The sequence below is a fragment of the Strigops habroptila genome, chromosome 7 (assembly GCF_004027225.2).
Source record: "Strigops habroptila isolate Jane chromosome 7, bStrHab1.2.pri, whole genome shotgun sequence".
Classification (NCBI taxonomy): Eukaryota; Metazoa; Chordata; class Aves; order Psittaciformes; family Psittacidae; genus Strigops; species Strigops habroptila.
Window position 1 is genome coordinate 64653738 of NC_044283.2, and position 6125 is coordinate 64659862.

The following is a 6125-nucleotide window of genomic DNA, read 5'->3' on the forward strand; positions in this document are numbered from 1 at the left end:
TCCATAATTAAGACTTTTGAAAGGTGATGTGGCATTGTTTGGCTGGTATTGTTTCTTCACTGTCTTAATGCTGGACGTTAGACCTTGGACAATAAGTAAGGGTTGCTTCTGTGCTTTTTTTTGAGCTGCTGTTGGTAACTAGATTTATTGTATGATCTGTCATTGCAATGGAAGGTAAGTTCTCCATGGTTGGCTGAAATGTAGCACATAGGCCTTCTTTTGGGACATATGATAAAATGTGGCTCACCTTCTGTATTACTAGTGCTATGATTAGAAGCTTGTTGCATACTTCACTTTGTCTATTTATATGTTAGCATGTTTAGTTGTTCTGTTGTGATATATAGAGTGAAATGTTAATTCCCTGCAAGGTTCTTGATAACTCCCATTAGAAAGCACCAGGAACTCATGTTGAAAAGCTGTTAGCTGAGCCTAGGATTTTTTTCTCGGACTAATAAAAGTGGCAGTCTTTAAAAACTACTTTGTCTCACTTTGCATGCTTATGGATTTTATCTTCCATGTCAACTGGGAATAATTTTTCTCATGACAATGTAACAGTGAAAAGGAGAAAGAGCCTACAGCTGTAATGACATGATAGACTGGTATGATAGTAAAAATACATTTTCACCAATTCCCTTTCCAAAATTACTTTGCGACATGTTTGAGTAGAAGTACGACCTGATGTTTCTGAACCACGGTCTGCAGTGGTCTGCACTGGTCTGTCCGTTGTTGGCACTGAGAGTATATGTACACAAATGCCGCTTCTGGTAGGCAAGTCAGTGAGAGCTCTCCTGTGCACTTAGTGTTGAATCTTGTATGGATCACAACCTTTCATAGTTGTGACAGCTGTTGTTAATGGAATTAAGGGCAGTAAGGTTCTAGATGCAAACTGGTCTGCGTGCTGCTTGCTTTGCCTGAATAAACAGATCCTATGCAATTCTGTGTAGGCTGTCTAAGCACAGTCCTAACCTAGTACAAAGATGAGAAGTACGCTTGCTCTGCTGCAGGAAAGATTTTTGGCATTGTTAGGGGAGGTGATGTAAATGCTTCTAAATTAACTGGGATAAGAAGTTGAATTCAAAGAGTAGCTGAGATTTTACTTTTTTTTTCTTGTGTATATATATGTATACACATGCGTATTATATGTACACTTGCATATTTTTGATATACTGGAATGGGGAAAGGCAGTTAAATAAGATCAATTAAAAAGCTGAACCTTATACTTCTAGCAGTTGAATACAGTTTTGCTATTGGAAGTGTTGCACAAAAGAGCCGTAGTATGGCAGACATAGACTGTAATGGGAAAAGTTACTCCTGGGGAAAAGCAAAAGGAGAGAGGGAAAAGTGAAAGGGAATATGTTTCCCAGCAACTCCCTAGGGGATGTTTCCCAGACTGATTCTGCCATTCCTGTCAGGAGCCCTAAGAGCTCAAGCCTTGAGCTGGTCATTCCTGCTTGTAACCCTGTCTGCACTGACCAAAGCGGGCTTTGATCAGGGCAGTTCTGTCTGCTGACAGGTTTTGAGGCTTTGTGCATGTGTGTCTTTGGGTCTCTAATGGAAACCAAAAGCTACAACTGAGAGGCAGGAAGAGGGGGGAAGGAAGGAGAGATTTCTGTGTCAGTGGCAATCAGTTCAAGTGCCTGCCCTAACAGTATGGAGCTGCAGGTGCAAGCCTGCGAGAATAACTGTATAAGAACAAGGGAAAAATGCTGCTGTGTTTGTTTTCTTTCCTCACCAAAGTCCATGTGGATATCCATTTTTCATGCAAGAATAATTTGTGATTGCTGTAATTTACAGGACAAAGCAGTTTAAACTGCTGACTTGAACAGAATTAGAACAACTGTCATACATAAGCACTGATTGCCATAGCAGAATTTGCACCTTCGGCGATACCACTCCGTAGAGGTTTTCTTTCAGTGTGAAACTTAACATATTTTGAAATACACAGAAGTTTGAGGTCTGATCCTGAAGTCATCAATCACAAGTGATGGATCGGAAATGGGGCACTTCAGGTGAGAAACTTCAAGGACCAAGATTTTGAGAGCAGATTCAGAAGCATTCAGATTCCTGGACTTTGGTTCAGAACTGCGAATGTCAAAAACTTTCTGTTTGTACAAGGCCATGCAGAAGAAGAACTTACTCATGGTCATGGTCTGTGACTACTCTTTTAGTATGCATAAAAGTTGATGGCAGTTTCCTGTAAATGATGATCATGAGTAGCTCTAATGAACTTACACAGGGAAGTAAGTACATGTCTTTAACACGGTCTGTTTAGAAAGGATATGTGCAGTAAAATGTTCAAAAGCATGTGAATGGGGGCTGGTTTTGTTAGCAAGATGTAGATTTCCAGCTTGTTTTGGAACTTGTCAAAGGAAAATCTACATCTCATAAATGAAAGTTAAATTCTTTTTTCCCTAGCGCTACTTCAGTCAAAGCAAGTTCTCTATTTTAATAGATTTCTACTTCTATTTTAATTCAGTTTCTCTCTGGTATGCCAAATAGTAAGGGAAAGGCTAGAGGAGCCCAGGTTAATTAAATATCATAATATGTCTCTTAGTATTTTTCCAACAAGACCAGAATATCAGGAAATAGTAACAAAGATGGGTCAGAAGGATGTTTATAAAACGGGTCATCTGACTTGGTGCTGTTTCCAGATGGAGACTTAAAAAAGTCTTTGTGGGAAAGAAGAGACTGATGTTAATGTGTGACACACGGGACTGGTTTCCAGCAGCCAAATTCTGCTGCCTGCTCCATAGTATGGCAGCTCTCAGCTAGGCTCACCTGGGGCTCAGTAATCCCAAAAGAAACTTCACAGCCTTCTTAGCACTTGATTCCGTGCACAATGTTTCAGTCTTAGGGAGCAATAGGCAAGAGAAACCACTCCACCCCACCCCCGATACCACACCATGGCGCCTGGATTCTCCTCAAATATAGCAGCTGTATGACTATAACTAGCTTAGTCATGTTATGTGATGGAACTCCCAGATAAGTTTATGGGATGTATATCAAAGACCCAGCAGATAAACAGCTGGATAATAAAATCAGGGAGCAGAGATCTCTGACTAGTCAAGGTCAGATAAGGAAGGTCACATCTTAACCTAAGCTGTGCATCTTAGACTGCATTCAACTTTTGTCATCTTCTCAGATTTTCTTGGAGTTGGAGTGCTTTGTTGCTTCGTGACTGCGGTAGCAGCTACGATGGAAATAGACTACCGGTTTATCAACATAAATATGAAAAATGACCTTGAACAAATGACAGGATTGTTTAAGAGCCATGGCTGCTCAGCCAAGCGGGTGTCATGCACATACATCCTCATACAGGCAAAATAATTTTGCAGAAAAATGGCTATAACACTTCATTTGTTCTCACAAAAAGAAGGGACCAAGACAGTGCTTACTGAGAAGGTAAGAAGTGAGCTTGAGAATGCATCAACGCAGTCTTTTTATGATTGATAAGTATTGGGTCTCTTGATTTCACATCCAAAGTCTAGAAGACCTTTTAGAGGCTGATTACAAGACCTAATATAAACAGAAATTACTTGCTTGTCCAGATAAGTTCAATATTTCTGCTGTTCCACAGGAGCTTTTGATCCAAACCAAGCCAATTTTCACCCCGAAAAAAACCCCAAAATCCCAAAACTCATTGAATACCCTTAGCTAATATAAACAGTGCTTTTAACAGCTACCTTTAACTTCTAATGACACAGCACCTCCACACTTTGTTGAAACAGAGGGTTATTAAAAAACAATAAATTAAACAAATCAGAGCTTTTACTTTTAAAATGTCAGTATGGGGAAAGGAAGTATTTCATATGAGTGGAAAGTAGCAGCTGTTAGCAGGGTTTTTTGTGTGAATTAATTCAAAAAAAAAGAAAGGTGAAGCACCCAGTTTATGTATTCATGGGCTTAGTCAATGGACATCAGGAGAGATGTGCTCCCACACTTTTTAAAAATCAACAGTTCAGCATTGCACACAATGCAATTCCCTTTTGCATTAAACTTATTAAGTCAAATCAATTTTTACGAGCACATAGACCAGAGCTCTGGCACTTAATTCCTTTTGATCTTCTGCCTGCTAAATTCCATTTCACACTGTGCTACAACGCAGTTTATTTTTAACAGATAATTTGTTTGGACATCATGAAAAAGAAAATACACTTCTAGCGGTACTAAGGCACTAAAATGCCTGTCAAATTATTAACTGTCTGCATACACACGCACAGAAATAACCATTTGCACAAAGGGGAATTTTAGAGTTAAGAAAAATGCCTAATTGTTATATTCAAGAGCATGAAGCAGACTACCTACCAATACCAACTTATGCAAAGCCAGCATCAGAGATAACTCTTGCTAATTTCTATGCTTGAAGAGCAACTTCCAGTTACCATGGCTGTTAAGTGTCTGGAGAAAGAGACTGCTATGAAGTGACAGGTTTTGAAGGGAAGCTCTTGTACCTGAATCAATGGATTTGTCTTGTAATTACAATTATGCTATCTCAGAACTCCACTACGATTAGTGCCCTGAAAGGCACATTTCCTAATTATGGATTCTTTTTCCAGCTGACTGCTACTTAGAGTTGGTGTATTGTCTTCTGTACAAATAATGCACGTCTTTGGGATGAGGATTTTCATGCTGCTTACATTTTTCTGTGATAAGAATCATGAAGTGTTTTAGATGTTTCAATTACTGATCATGCTGTGATTATACTTTAGTAGATTTTTTTGTTTGTTTTAGTTAGAAAACTAGTAGTTCAGTGCTATTTAATGATGGGTCCACAAACAGATCATTGTTCTTACAGGCGTGCTCCACTTGCCGATCCACATGTGGATCCTTGCATCAGTTTGAGCACCAAGGGTTTAAATACCTGCAAAAGCTGATGAATTGCATAAGGCCCTTGAGCCACTGATGTCATGGAGCCTCAGCAATGGCAGTGAACAAGATCATGTTCTCAATGACAGATTAACTAATTGGTCTGCATGCCTCATTCAGGAAGGTAGGTCTGGGAGAAAGGAATGGCACGTTATCTGGGCCTGGGACTCTCTGGATCCAACAATCTTTGGATATTTTCACTGTTTGTGATTGCACCTCTATGGATTATAAAAGCTGCCACAATCCTGTGGTCTGGTAAATATCTTGACCTTTTTGTCTCGATCTGCCCCCTCTTGGCTTCTTTTTAATTAATGATCTACTCAAGTAGATATGAGTTCATGTTCTCAGAAAGGTTGGTATTACAGAAGATAACCAGATACATGAGAGATGTCTTCTTTGAATGGATGCTTTGCTGAATCTGAATCATCCATCTTTGAACAAAACCCAAGCACTATCAGCAATATAGAGATATAACTCCACTTGAATTTTCTTGTACTTAGTTTTCCTCTGCCAGAATTTTTTGCAGTCTAGCTTCCTGCTTTTGCTTCTTTTTTTGTGTAATAACTTGGGAACCTGGATGGAGAACTGAGTTAGGAGAACTGCTATATAAGCTTTGCTCTTTGGGCAGTTGCAGAACTCCTCCTCAATAGAGTACTCTTTATTAATTAAATGCAGGCTCAGTGAATACTATGTACAAGTCATGCTACTAGATGATACCTCCAAAGCAGGGATCAGATTCACCAAGAGAAAATCCTACATGTCCACTTTGCTTATGATGTGCCTAGCCAATTGCAAATACAGGGGACTTCAGTAAAATATAGGCTCTGTGAATCAGTTCAGATTTTATTACGCGGTAGGGATAATATGCACATTAGCCTTTTCAGATGAAGGCAATGATAAGTAGAACACCTGCTTCTCCAAAATATAAAATTTATATTTTAAAATGAGTTTTCATGAAACTTTGTTAAGAAGGCAAAGTTAAGATGTGGATTCAAGCAAGAACACCAAAGCCTGGAATCCGTAACAAAATTATTCCAAACATGAGCCAAAGAGATCAGAAACTACCCACCTAATCTTCTGCAGGGTAATCAAATGCAGTTCAGGAAATGTCAGGTATAATTGCCACTTACCTTCTGCAAAATGCGCATTTGTTTTATCTATCAGGTATAGAGCACATTTTGATCTGACTTTTGTTCCATTTCTTTAACTTGAGCTTACGTCTTTCATCCACACCAGGATGAATGTAGATAAACTTCACA